Source organism: Neomonachus schauinslandi, chromosome 2, assembly GCF_002201575.2.
Source record: "Neomonachus schauinslandi chromosome 2, ASM220157v2, whole genome shotgun sequence".
Taxonomy (NCBI): Eukaryota; Metazoa; Chordata; class Mammalia; order Carnivora; family Phocidae; genus Neomonachus; species Neomonachus schauinslandi.
The window spans coordinates 122184184-122198356 of record NC_058404.1 but is presented as its reverse complement, the minus strand read 5'-3'; positions in this window follow the sequence as shown (position 1 = coordinate 122198356).

Here is a 14173-nt window from a genome sequence, read left to right as displayed (position 1 = left end):
TCAATTCAGTGACGTTAAAAACTAATAAACGTAAATACAGTATAAAAAGAAAGACTTGGAGTCATAGTGGGCACATAAGCACACTCTCCCCAAACTTTCAGCCTATGACATCATTTGTAAGCTCGAATGTGATTTCCCTACTGATTAACCGACCATTTTTTATACATTTTCTCTTATTCCTAAAGCAGTTCCTAGGTTGTGTAGGACATAGCGGCAGGATGTGCTTTGTGTAAGTTGCACAGCTGGTCCAGCATTTCAGGGTTTGGTGTCTCCATCAAGCACAAAATTTTTGGCTGTGACTTCATTGTCCTTAACCCTACTAGAAAAGAGAAACAAACAAGGCAGCTGGAAGAGTGTCCCACGGCACCTGTGAAAAGGAGCAGTTATGTCTTATCTGTCTTCCTAACTTGATAGTAAACTCACTCATAACTTTTTGGCCTCACTAGATACTGCCACCCTCAACTCCTTTCTAAGACCCACAGAGGAGACCAGTCCTCACTAGGCTAAGAACCTTCTATTTGTGCATTTTTAAGAAACACTGTCGGGCATCTAATCTTGTTAGCCTTTCTGCTGGCTGCTGGAGAGTGATGAATAGTCATGAGGGAACAAACACATAAACAGAATACTACAATATGTGCACTCAATGACAGAATCATACCCAGGTTATTACTGAGTGAGCGGAGAGGCACTGAGGTCAGAGGAGACATTCTGGAGGAGTGAAGCCTAACCTGAATCCTGATGGCTGAGCAGGAATTTGCTAAGACAAGGGGGCAGGATGGGAGAATATTCTAGGAGGAGGAAAAGCAAGAGAGAAAGCAAGGAAGAAGAAGAAACCAAGCATAGTGTGTGCAGGGGAGAACTCAAGCATTTTAATGCTGCCTGAACATGGCGGGTAGTATAGTGGGTGATGGGGAGGTCGGCTGGTCCATCACGCAGGGTCTTTGATTCATGTTCATATCCTGGAGGCAAAGTTTAGTTTTTGAAGGACTTTTTTTTTTTTAATGTTCAATTAGCCACTGTATAGTACATAGTTTTTGATGTAGTGTTCAGTGATTCATTAGTTAAGTATAAAACCCAGTGCTCATCACAGCACGTGCCCTCCTCAATACCCAGTCGCCCTGTTACCTCCTCCCTCTGCCCTTCTCCCCTCTGAAACTCCCAGATTGTTTCTCAAGGTCCATAGTCTCTCATGGTTCATCTCCCTCTTTGAAGGACTTTTAAGTAAAGAAATGATGTAGTCAGATTTGCCTTTAAGATACTTCACCTGGGGACTGTGGGGAAAAGCCAGAGGGGAATAAGACAAGAGATAAGGTATATGGAATTTAGTAAAGTTCTCCTTGTAATTACCTTGCAGGAAGGTAATAGCATAACAACATTTCTCTTTAAGTATTGACAATTTCCAAAGATTAGGGATAATTAAGTAGGTCATACAGGCTGTGTTTTTGGTGATTACTAGTAAAGTTAAATTTAAAAACTCAGTAAATTTAACTAGAAGAAAGTCTTGATTCCCAAAGTATTACTGAGTTTATTTCCAATGAAAGATAAAGCAGTTAAGTCCATGGTTAAGTCCTTGAATTCTCTGTTGCTTTTCAGGGGAAATAAGCCAGTGAAAAATAAAGCTCCTTCCTAAGGGAAAAGAAGCAGTTCCTGCTCTGATAGAAAGGAGAAGGGGACATGAGTGCGGTCTCAATCCCAGCCATAGAGTGCACCTGTGCTTGGCATTCTATCCATCCTTGTCAGGCGGGGGTCTCGTCCTCTCTTCCACCTGAACAGGAACCAACTGGGGCCCAAGCAGAGCTGGTCCGCAGCGAACAGGGCATGGCCTCTCCACTCTACATCATCCTGTCCATGTCCAGACTGTGAAGCATCCTACTCTGAGGCCTGAGGTGAGAGAATGTGGTACGAGGAGGTTGGTGATGCTTTCTCCTTTGCACTCAGAAAGCCCCTTTGTATCTTAAAGAACAGAAAAAGAGAATACTCAGTTTGGGCATTGCCATGGGTGGGCTTGGAGGCCTTGGATGAGCTAGTCTGAACCCATTCTGCAACAGACCAGGGACATGTGTTTGATGGCTATTGCAGGCCTTTGGGCAAGAGATGAGGAAACCAAGCCAGGAAACGTGCTAGCAGGGAATTGGCTGATTCATATTTAGGAGGTAAAATCAAGAGGCCTTAATGAATCATTAAATGTGGACACTGGTGCAGAGGAGGACTCCAACATGGTGCCCAGCTTCTCAGTTTGAGTGGATGGTGGGGCCACAAACTAAAATGGAAAACCCAGGAGGTAGGTCGACTTTGGTGGGAATAAAGGAGTTAGTTTGGGTCAGATTAGTTTGAATTACCCAGACGATTATTCCCCAGTAGTTGGAGAGTTCATCCAGATGAGTAAGGTCAAAATGCCAAGCTATTCTTCGGGAAAAGTACTGGGCATGGACTGTCAGGTATAATTGTATTGTGTAAGTTGTGAAAAGGAGAAGAATATTCTTGGTTAAAGGTAGAGAGACCTCATATTAGAGGTCTCCTAAGTGAGGTGGGGAGATTTCAGGGAATGATTAGGTCTTTCTCCTTTTAGGGACTCTTACCATTCCTGCAAACATTGCCTGATGCACTGACACCAAAGGAACATGTCTGACTGCCTCTATGAAAGTCTGACAGCCAGGGACTAATTGAGCCTTGGAAATAAATAACCAGTATAGGGAAGTGGCCACTTTCTTCATTTGACCCTTATTACAATTGGAGGAAAGACTCTGGATAGTGAGATATTCTCCATGGCTTAATTACTTCAAGAAGCAACTGGGGGAAAGGATGAGACTTAATATTCTTCAAACAAGAGAAACCTCAAAATATGAGGAAGCTGGCTTTTAAAAAATGACCAATGTTATAATAATTTATTTATTTAAGTTTCAAAGTGACAATAGTCCAAATTAGGTGAGATTTGTCTTACCAAGCATTCTAGAAGCAAGTAGGAATGAAATAGGGCCTCTGACAGTGCTAGGGCTGAGGTCCTAGAACCTAGTCCTCTCTCTTTCTGAGTTATTACCCCTTCATCAAGCTCACTTGCTGGAGAGTTTCTTTAGAATTCTGCCAAGTGCTTTTCAGGACCTTTGGTGGCTTCCTGGGGAGAGCCCATTTCTGTGATTCTCCTTTGCCAGAACTAAAGCACTAGCATGGGTCTCCCATTTTGCAAAAGTAAAGTAGAAGTTCTTTAGTACCTTTTATTCCTAGGGAAACACTCCTCAGCATTCTTTTCCAAAGTACAGAGAAAGCAGGAGTCCTCATTCTAGTTAGGTTAGCATATGAAAGTTAGAACAAGATGGAACCCCAAATGTTGAGAGTTGGAACCCAGGCCTCTGACTCAGGTGACCATATCAGGCTTTTGATTAAGTTCTAATCCATAATCGCATATGATATTTGCACTTGATGGTTTTTTCTGTATCCAAGTTTGTTTTACAAAATGCTTTGCTGAATGAATAGTGCTACCTTTGAGATATGCTGGATAGTTACGTAAATACATGTTTCTTTGCCAAAATTTTGCATTGAAGTTTATAAAATGCCAGCAAAGTTAAAACACTTTTTTTTCCCCCTAAATGTACAATTGCAAGTTTGGGTAAACATTATTTTTAATTAAAATGTTGACTTGATTTTTAAGTGAGAGTCTTGTTCATTCACAGTAGAGAAAAATCCAAATTTGAAATTAAATATTTGACTGCCAGAAAGAGCAGTGGCGAAGAATATGTTTTACTACTTCATTCAATTCTTTGGCTAACATGATGATGTATTTAGTGTGTTGGATGCTTGGTACTGCCAGAAATACATATCCTCTCAATTGGATTGTTGAATCAGTCAAGAATGCATAGTATCCTTTGGGCACGGGATATTCTATAGGTACTGTTTAAAGAAAGAACTTGGAGTAGTCCCTGTTTTACAAAACTACATGTATAATGGGTTGAACTCTCAGGGAAAGCATCAGTCACTTCTCTGCAGGTCATGGGATGACTGGCAGTGTCAGCAAGGTAGTGGAAAGAACTACTGGAACCCAAGACTGATTGTCAGGAGTAACAGGGATTTTTACTTTTCCTTTCATGAAGGGAATTCAACTCTGTGAAGAAGTGAGGAACAAAAAGATGAACAAATATATGTGCATGAGAAAGATAAAGATTACTTTATGAGGCCTAAGCTAATTATTACAGAGGGCTAGAAAACATTTTGGATGTAAAGAGGAGCGAGAAACAAGAAAACATAGGTGGAAGGAATTTTGCAGGGTGGAGTTGAAGTCAGGAGGAAAGCTATATATAGTCCTTTTCTTCCTCTAAGTAAAAATCTTTTTATATCAGTCTTGGTGAAAACTAAATCATGTTCTCTTCTGGACAAGTGTATAAGGGAACTGACTATTGAGATAAATAAATACATAAAAATGTCCTTAAGGAATTAGCATTTTTTCAGGTTCATGAACCCAAACAATCTTATTAACATTTTGAGGCAAATACCAGCTGTGCTGGCATTTTTATAATTCCCAGTAGGAGACTGTCAACTTTTCCAAATTACTGGTCTTTGGCCATGTGGTTCCTTCAATAGGAGAATTTTGCCTGTCTCCAGCTCATCCTTCATATATGAGCTTAAAGTGATCTTGTTAGTATGGCTTTCAAAACACCTTATAGAAAGCTGAACATTGCTTCTTTTCTACCTTTTTTTTTTTTTCCCTCTAACACAGTACCTTGGTCATTCCCCTATTTAGCACTTATCACAAATTTATGTGATATATTTATATATTTGTTTACTTTTCTTAGTAAATGGTCTCTTACTACACTACATGATCTATAAGGGCAGAGACCATGTCTGCTTCATTCGCCACTGTGAGCTAGCTGCTTACCTAAGTGCTTGGTACATGGTTGAAGTGAGAAAAAACATTGCCAAATGAATGAATACCCCTCACACATTATTTAAGTGATTAAAATTTTAGATTATTCTTTAAACAAGAAGCTTAATTAAGAAGGATATTTCTTTTAACATCCTCTAGGTATTTCTTGCTTATTTATCCTTTGATTTAACATCCAATAATTCAGTTTGACATTGCTTTATGGCTTCATTGACAAAAAATGAAAAATATACAAAAACTATCAATTTCCTGATTTCACCTTAAAAACCAGTGTTTTCTGATGATTCAAAAAAACATTCATAGGTAGGTTTTCCTGGCAAGATAGTAGAAGGTCTTTCTCTTCACTATTTGGCCATGACAAGTACAGATGTGAAAAATGATTTCATAAAGTTCATAAAAAATAGTTAAATATATGAAATTGTGACATATGCAACATTTGTAAAAATATAATTAATAGGAAACTTTAGTCCAGCCAAAGTATAATTTATTTCAAAAACTGATCTGATAATATGTTTATTCCTTCTTGGATTTATTTCTTTTGCTGTAACTATACTTGAATATAACTTTAAATGTCCTTATTTAATGTTTTTTTTTTAAGTTTGAGATGAGACAATTCATTTCCATATTTCTCTGGTTAAAAATGCTTCTCTGGGTGTACCTGGGTGGCTTAGTCATTAAGCGTCTGCCTTCAGCTCAGGTCATGATCCCAGGGTCCTGGGATCGAGCCCCACATCGGGCTCCCTGCTCGGCAGGAAGCCTTGCTTCTCCCTCTCCCGCTCCCCCTGCTTGTGTTCCCTCTCTCGCTGTGTCTCTCTCTGTCAAATAAATAAATGAAATATTAAAAAAAAATGCTTCTCTGGGGACAGTTTTTACTTCCTTAATTAGGTCATAGGGTTCTAACAGTAGACATTGCTAATGGATGAGGGAAATGTCTCTAAGTGATTCTGAAGTGGAGATTATACATATATATTATGTATATAAATATATGTATTTATATATGTATTCTATATTCTATATTTATTATTATAATACATAAGTATTATTATATATTATATATTTATAAACTGTGACTATGACAAGTGCTTTGAAAATTGCTATAGCCAAACTTAGCTGATGATGAAGGTACTTCACAAAGGAATTTCGTATACTTTTTAGGTATTTTGGCTGTTTGTTTTTTTTAAACCTAGATTAAACTAGATCAGCAAACTAGGAGAAGGGAAGAGAACTTTTACTCCTTGGCTTCAAGCCACTTTTCATTGGGAAATATTCATTGTGTAAAAGTGGAGATTTTGGAGAGTTTGCAATCTACCAAGGCAGGTCTGTTTAAACTATGTTATAGCCTTGTATTAAAACCCCCAATTTCTGCTATACCCCCCTTACTCATTTTTCTTATAAAGCATCTCATATGTTTTTTCAGGTGTTTTAATACTTTATCCGCAGCCAATAAAAGCTCAATAACAAAATAAAACTGCCCTCTTCAAACAAAATATATCACCACAAAACATTTTGTAAAATATTCAATTTTTGTTAAGAAATTTTAGTGCATTATACATATAGAGGTAGATAGATGATAGATTAGATAGATAGATAGATGATAGGTAGATAGATAGATAGATAGATAGATAGATAGATAGATAGATAGATAGATGATAGATGCAGTTGCACCAAACTGAAAACATTTTTTTGTTAAATCAGAGAAATTACTAAGTAAACAGGGACTTGGGGACTTATAATTCTACTTTATTGAGCCCAACATTAAGATATATTTTTTTAAGATTTTATTTATTTATTTGGTAGAGAGAGAGAGCACAGCAGGGGGAGCCGCAGGCAGAGGGAGAGGGAGAAGCAGGCTCCCCACTGAGCAGGGAGCCTGATGTGGGACTCGATCCTAGGGCCCTGGGATCATGACCTGAGCCGAAGGCAGACGCTTAACGACTGAGCCATCCAGGCACCCCATAGGATATTTATTACCATGTGATTCTAGCTGTACTTTTATATTTAAGTAATATTATAAAAAGGCATATTTTCTGAAATATTAATAAATGCTGGTAAAAAGCCTCATGCACTTTATTATGCTTTTCAGTTTCACCTAGTTATATAATGATGATTCTTAAAGTTAATCATTAAAAAATGTGCTCTTCCTTTAAATGACCCTATTTCTTTCCTAATCTCATCAAGGAACTTGTACCATTCAATGAACAGATTTGAAAACCTAATTCAAGTTAATTTATAACAAGTGTTTTTAAAAAATTTCCATTTGAATCCAAAAAATACGGTTACATTGTGTTAAAGACCATCCATAACATGACTATTACTTTAGGAAATATAAACTGTTATCTTTATATGCCAAATCTACTCTAAGTGGTGGCAGCTAGTTAAATCTCTTAAAAACTATTCGAATGTAAAAATCCAAGCATAACTACAGCTTTAGAAAATGTAAATTTAAAATTTTAATATTGTTGATCCCAAGCCCCCTGCTAATTCCCAGGGGCTAAGAAGCCTCTAAATATTTATTTTATAAAGATTATATATCTTCACCAAATCTTCTACTTCTGCTTATATTTTTGAAACAGATCCACAATCACAGTGGAAGGAAATGTGAAAAGGGAGTTCTAGGTCACCATTATACAACACAGACTCCTGCCCCTTGGACTCAAAACATCTAGACAGTTCGGAAGCTGAAAGAAAGGTAAAATGACTGCTTTTAGTAATTTTTTTCCATACCTTCTAAATGACAGTTTAATCGATTGCCCTTCCTATCTGTTATAGGAATCATTATATATATATAATATATAATATATATATATTTGTATATATATATAATATATTATATAGATAAATTCTGTTATTGGAAATCCTCTGGGCCTTAAGTCCTCACCAATTAATTTCCTTCTTGTAGGTCTTTGATAAGGATATCTGAGCCGATTCTTGAAGCATCAGTACAGGCTGACAAGAGGAAATGGGTTTTTCTGGCTGAAGAGAAAGCACATTTAAGACTAGAGAGGTATGAACAGGAAGGGTAATCCAGTGTGCTTAAACTTCTGAATGTCTAGCAGACTCATAAAAGTAGATGAGACCTCCTTCCTCACTGTATCCCCAGAGCCTAGCACAGACACTGCAGGAGAGTGGATGCTAAGTTCTTAGTTGTTGAAAGACTGGATACATTAGTAAATAAAATAGGTTGTGGTCCAATAGTCAGAACTATGCTAAGGCGTTGGCATTTGGGAACAAGCTGAGTTTTAGCAGCTTAGCGAAGGCCTATTATGTTAAAATGCAGTAGGCAGGAGACCTGTTATCCCACTGCTTTGTTAACTTATCCAGATGATGGATGATTAGACTGAGCTAAGGTAATGATCATGAGCAATGAGAGGGAGGCATACTGGAGGGGGCACCATCGGGTCTTAGCATCAGTTTGTATGTGCTAGGCAAGAGTAAAGAAGTCAAATGTGAAGCTGTGGCTTCTAATCTATAAAAGCAGAAGAAGGGGCATTATTTGCTGAGATAAGATGACTGGTGAAAGGACTGTTTGGGGCAAAACTTATGGAAGTGGGACATTAAGGTGAAACTCTATAGGAAGTAGGTGGAAATTGAAGGGCTTAGGTTTATAAATATCCATTTGGAAGTCACTGCAGAAGGTGGGATATTTGAAGCAAAATTTCTGAAAGCAGAATTTGTTTCTTTGGACAATAATTAGTAATTATTTTTTAAACTGGCCATATTAAGCTATTACTTTTGCTTAACTGAGTAAAGTTGTATGGACGATTCTGACAGTTGGACCCATTGGGTTTTTTTTTTTTTAATTATTATAAATGGTTTGGATGTTCATGATACAATGATCTGGTAATATAGACCAGATGTAGAGACTATAGACAACACAGAAAAAGCATGCAGGGGAAAAATTAGTGAGAATCTGATCTCAGATTAAAGTACAGTTCCTTTTGCTAATGAAACACAAAGCCTTGGCATGTAGTGGATGTTTAGTAAATTTAGACTCAATCTAAAATTTCATCTTGTAGACAGGATCTCTGACCCATGAGATGGATGTCCCAGTTGACGTTTGTGTGAATTCTTTATATCCTACCTCGACCCTTGCCCAGCCCTTAGAAGCAACAAGAATAGTGACAAGAATGCCCATGTTGGGGGGCGCCTGGGTGGCTCAGTTGGTTAAGTGACTGCCTTCGGCTCAGGTCATGATCCTGGAGTCCCTGGATCGAGTCCCGCATTGGGCTCCCTGCTCGGCAGGGAGTCTGCTTCTCCCTCTCCCACTCCCCCTGCTTGTGTTCCCTCTCTCGCTGTGTCTCTCTTTGTCAAATAAATGAATAAAATCTTAAAAAAAAAAAAAAAAGAATGCCCATGTTGGCTGGGAGCTCACCAGCTCTGTCAGAGGAGCTCAGGACTGATGGGAAGAGCCCAGGCTTTGCACTGACTCTGACCCTATGAGGTCTGGCAAGTTATTTATTTGCCGCTCACAATCTTAGTTTCTTCAACCGGAAATGGTAACAACCACCACAATAATAAAAGGACCAGAAGAAACTACATTTGAAAAAGCACTTTGAAAACTGTAAAGTAAGTTTTTGTGGCATTACTTGAAGAAATGAGCATCTTGATGATGAGATAAAAAATAGCCAACATGAAATCAACTCAAAGAGAAAATAAAAAAAGATCCCAGCTTTGTTGAAGAGGATGGTTTTGTAAATAGATGCCCAATAGCAGCCAACTGTTCAAATTAATTGCCAGGCACTACCTGGTGATCACAACTTGAAGAAAGTCATCAACACAATTATTTCATACCAGATCAGTCCAGTGGATCTGTTGAGTCCTCTTGCTTGTTGTGAGTGAGGGAAATACTCATTATTCTTGAAATGCCAATGTTGTGTGCTCCCTTTTTTCTATAATAAACAATGACTTCAACAGCAAAAAAAAAAAAAGTGGTTAATATAGGACAGTGATATACTAAGTCTATGAAGAAGTAATCAGTGATATCAATCTTGCTAGATTAAATAATCAGAAATAAAATATGAAGGAAAGGGTACATTTATAAATATTAAATTTTAAAAGTAGCCTGTGGGGAGGAATCAAGATCACCAGACAAACAGAGACCTCAAATTCTTTACTGCTTTTATTTTAAAAGGTAAAACATAGGTAATCAACTGGTCCAGGTCAAATTTCTTGGCCAGGAAATCAGTCACTAGTTTTGGAACATTATCTCTACTTTCCCAGCCTATAAATAAGCACACATTTTCTCCTTAGATTTTACCAAATGATCTTTATATTTTATCTTATATTATCCCTTTTCTCTCCTGCATTATTACCTTTTCCCCGTAACGGACTGTTCTCAAGAGCACACACATAAGCTGTATTTCCCCTGTCTTAAGAAACAAAGGCAAAAAGCCCCAAAAAACGAAAAATTAAAAAACCCACAAAAAAAAAACCCTTTCTTGATGCCTGCATCTTCTTTTTGTTGCCCTGGGTGTGTTGCTTTTACATAAAACTGTCTTTACAGAAAGAATCGTCTCTAGTTCATTATTTCGGTTCTACTTCCTTTCTTCCTGTTCTCCTGGGAGCCCACTCAACACTCTGCTTACAGCTTTTGTCAGGGTCACTCATGACCTCGTGGTCGATGTGAGGCCAAAGCTTGTTTTCTTTCCACAGTAATTGGGTTACAAGAACGAGGGGCTGGTGGTATGGATGGCATTCTTAAGAGGAGACTTCTTAGAGGAAATAAGACTTGAACTAAGGAACAAACAATAAGAGATAGAAGTTGAGCCTCCTCACTTCGACTGTGTGTGATGTGGGGAGGTTATGGATTACTCAGGAATATTAGAAGTAAACTTCAGTTATTCTGTAAATATCTATTGAGTATGGACTGAGTTATCAGGCACCATTTCAGGGCTGGGAGTATAGCAGAGGTGAAACATACCAAGTCCCTGCTTTCAGAAAGCATGAGAATCCTCTCATTTTAGTGCAGAGAATTGACAATAAACAAGTAATCTGTGACAAGCACAAAGGAGGAAAACAGAGTAAAAGCAGTAGGGAGTGCAGGGGAATGAGGGTGGGAGGGAGGGAAGGAATGCTACTTTATAAAGCTCAGGGAAGGGCTGCCTGATAAAGTGACATTTGAGCAAATGTAAAGGAAAAGAGCTAGCCAGAAATCTTGGGAAAGAATATTACAGGGAGAGTAAATGCAAAGGCCAATGAGGTAGAGTGTTGGCCCGTGAAAACAGTGAAGAGTCTAGCATGGCTGGAGCAGCGTGAGGCCAGAAGAATAGTAGCGCCTGGGGTCAGAGGGCCAGATCCTGTGGGGCCTTTTGGCCATTGCATATTTCGGAATTTTATTCTGAGTGAAAATGGAAGCCATTAGAGGGTTTTGAGAGAGGCGTGACCTGATCTGACTTCCATTTTTAACAGTCTCACTCTGGCTGCTCAGTGGAATATTCTATATGGGGGCAGAGGGCAAAAGCAGGGAGGCCATTTAAGAAGTTACTATAATGCAGGAAGGAGATGATAGTGGCTTGGACAAGTGATGGTACTGGTGAGAAATAATCAGACCCTGGCTATACTTTGAAGATAGAACCAAAAGGACATGCCAAAATATTCATTATTTGAGAGAAAGAGCATAATCCAAGGTTTGGGGCCCGACCAACAGGAATGATGGACTATCGCTTCTTGAAGTGGGAAGATTGGGAGGAGTAGGTTGGGGCCTGGGGTAGAGGTGGTAGAATCAGGCGTGGTCTAGGACAAGTGAAGTTTGCACATCTATCAAATATCTAAGTGGGGGTGTCAGGTAGGTAATTGGATATATGAGTCTGTAGCTCAGGTGGAGGTCTAGGCGAAGATATAACCTTAAGTGTTATAAACAGTGTATTTAAAGCCATGAGACCAGAGGAGATCACCTTGGAAGTAAAGGGAAGTAAAGAGGAGGAAGTCTGAGGACTGAGCCCTAGGATACCCCAAAGTTAGATGTCTGAGGGGAGAAAAGATGGTGGAGGAGTAGGGGACCCTATTCCAACTGGTCCCCAGAATTGAGCTGGATATCTACCAGACCACTCTGAGCACCCATGAAATCAGCCTGAGATGTAAGAAGATAGATCTGGATCTCTACAAACAGAATATTGCAGGCGGTTGGTTTTGAGGTATGAAGCAGGGAGCCGTGATTCCACGGGCAGATATCAAAGGATAAACAGCAGTGGGAGGGAGCCTGGCCAATGGGATCCTGCACCACCAGTGAGCGATAGCCTCCTGCACTGGGGGCACAGACTTGCAGACCAGTATTTGCTGGGAAAGGACTTTAGGGCAGCCCCCCCGATGGAAACCCGGAGTGGCGGGGTCACATGTATGAACTGGGGGCAGCTGGCAGTTTTAGAAGCACAAAGGGCAGAGACGAGCTCCGACCTGGAGGTGAGGACTGGGAGTGCTGTGGAGGGGCACACAACGCAGGATGCTGCAGTTTAAAGCAGCACAGACAGAAACAGCGATACTGTGGCCTGGAGAGCTCACTGAAGAACAAACTGTGATCTCTCTGCTCTGAGGCAGAGGGTGGGAAATGGTCTGTCTGCTCTGACTCTCGGAAGGGACGTGGAAAGCCGCCAGAGAACAAAAGCCCCCAAAACCCATTTCCACTGAGCCCATCCCCCACCACAGGGGCAGGGCAACTCTGCCCAAACAGGGTTGCCTGAGTAACAGTACGGCAGGCCCCTCCTGCAGAAGACAGGCTGGGAGAACAAGAGGCCAGCAACCCTAAGGTCCCTAGAAAACAGGTGCATCTTGCTTGGGTTGTGGTCAATAATTTGGACTCTGTACATTCCCTCAACCACCCCTCAACAGAATGACTAGGAGGAGGAACCCCCAAAACAGGAAAGACTCAGAGACTATAACTTATGCCACAGATTTACAAATGGATTCAGATACAACCAAGATGTCAGAGATGGAATTCAGGCTAGCAATTGTGAAGACAATAGCTAGAATGGAGAAATCGATTAATGCCAACATAGAGTCTCTAAGGGCAGAAATGAAAGCTGAATTGGCAGAACTTAAAAATGCTATCAATGAGATCCAATCTAATCTAGATAATCTAACACCTAGGGTAAGCAAGGCAGAAGAATGAATTAGTGACCTAGAAGACCAATTAATAGATAAAAAGGGAAAAGAGGTGGCCAGGGAAAAACAACTCAGAATCCATGAAAATAGAATCAGAGAAATAAGTGACACCATGAAACATTCCAATGTCAGAATTATTGGAATCCCTGAGGGGGTGGAGAGAGAGAGAGGACTAGAAGATATATCTGAGCAAATCCTAGCTGAGAACATCCCTAATCTGGGGAATGAAACAAACATTCGCGTCCTAGAGGCAGAGAGGACCCCTCCCAAGATCAAGGAAAACAGACCAACACCCTGGCATGTACTAGTAAAACTTGCAAATCTTAGAACCAAGGAAACCATCCTAAGGGCAGTTAGGGGGAAGAGATTCCTTCCATACAGAGGGAGGAACATCAGAATAACGTCAGACCTATCCACAGAGACCTGGTAAGCAAGAAAGGCCTGGAAAGACATATTCAGGGTACTAAATGAGAAGAACATGCAGCCAAGAATACTTTATCTGGCAAGGCTGTCATTTAGAATGGATGGAGAGATGCAGAGCTTCTAAGACCAGCAGAAACTGAAAGAATATGTGACCACTAAGCCAGCCCTGTGAGAAATATTAAGGGGGGGTTCTATAAAAGGAGAAAGACCCCAAGAGTGATATAGAAAAGAAATTTACAAGGACAATCTATAAAAACAAGGTCTTCACAGGCAACATGATGACAATTCATTCATATCTTTCAATAATCACTCTCAACATGAATGGCCTAAATGTTCCCATAAAATGGCACAGGGTTGCAGATTGGATAAAAAGACAGGACCCATCCATATGCTGTCTATAAGAGACTTATTTTGAAACTAAAGATACATCCAGACTGAAAGTGAAGGGATGGAGATCCATCTTCCATGCCAGCAGACCTCAAAAGAAAGCTGGGGTAGCAATTCTTATATCAGACAAATTAGATTTTAAACTAAAGACTGTGGTTAGAGACACAGACGGACACTATATCATTCTTTTTTTTTTTTTAAGATTTTATTTATTTATTCATGAGAGACAGAGAGAGAGAGGCAGAGGGAGAAGCAGGCTCCCAAGGAGCAGGGAGCCCGATGTGGGACTTGATCCCAGGACCCTGGGATCATGACCTGATCTGAAGGCAGACGCTTAACCATCTGAGCCACCCAGGTGCCCGACACTATATCATTTTTAAAGGATCTATCCAA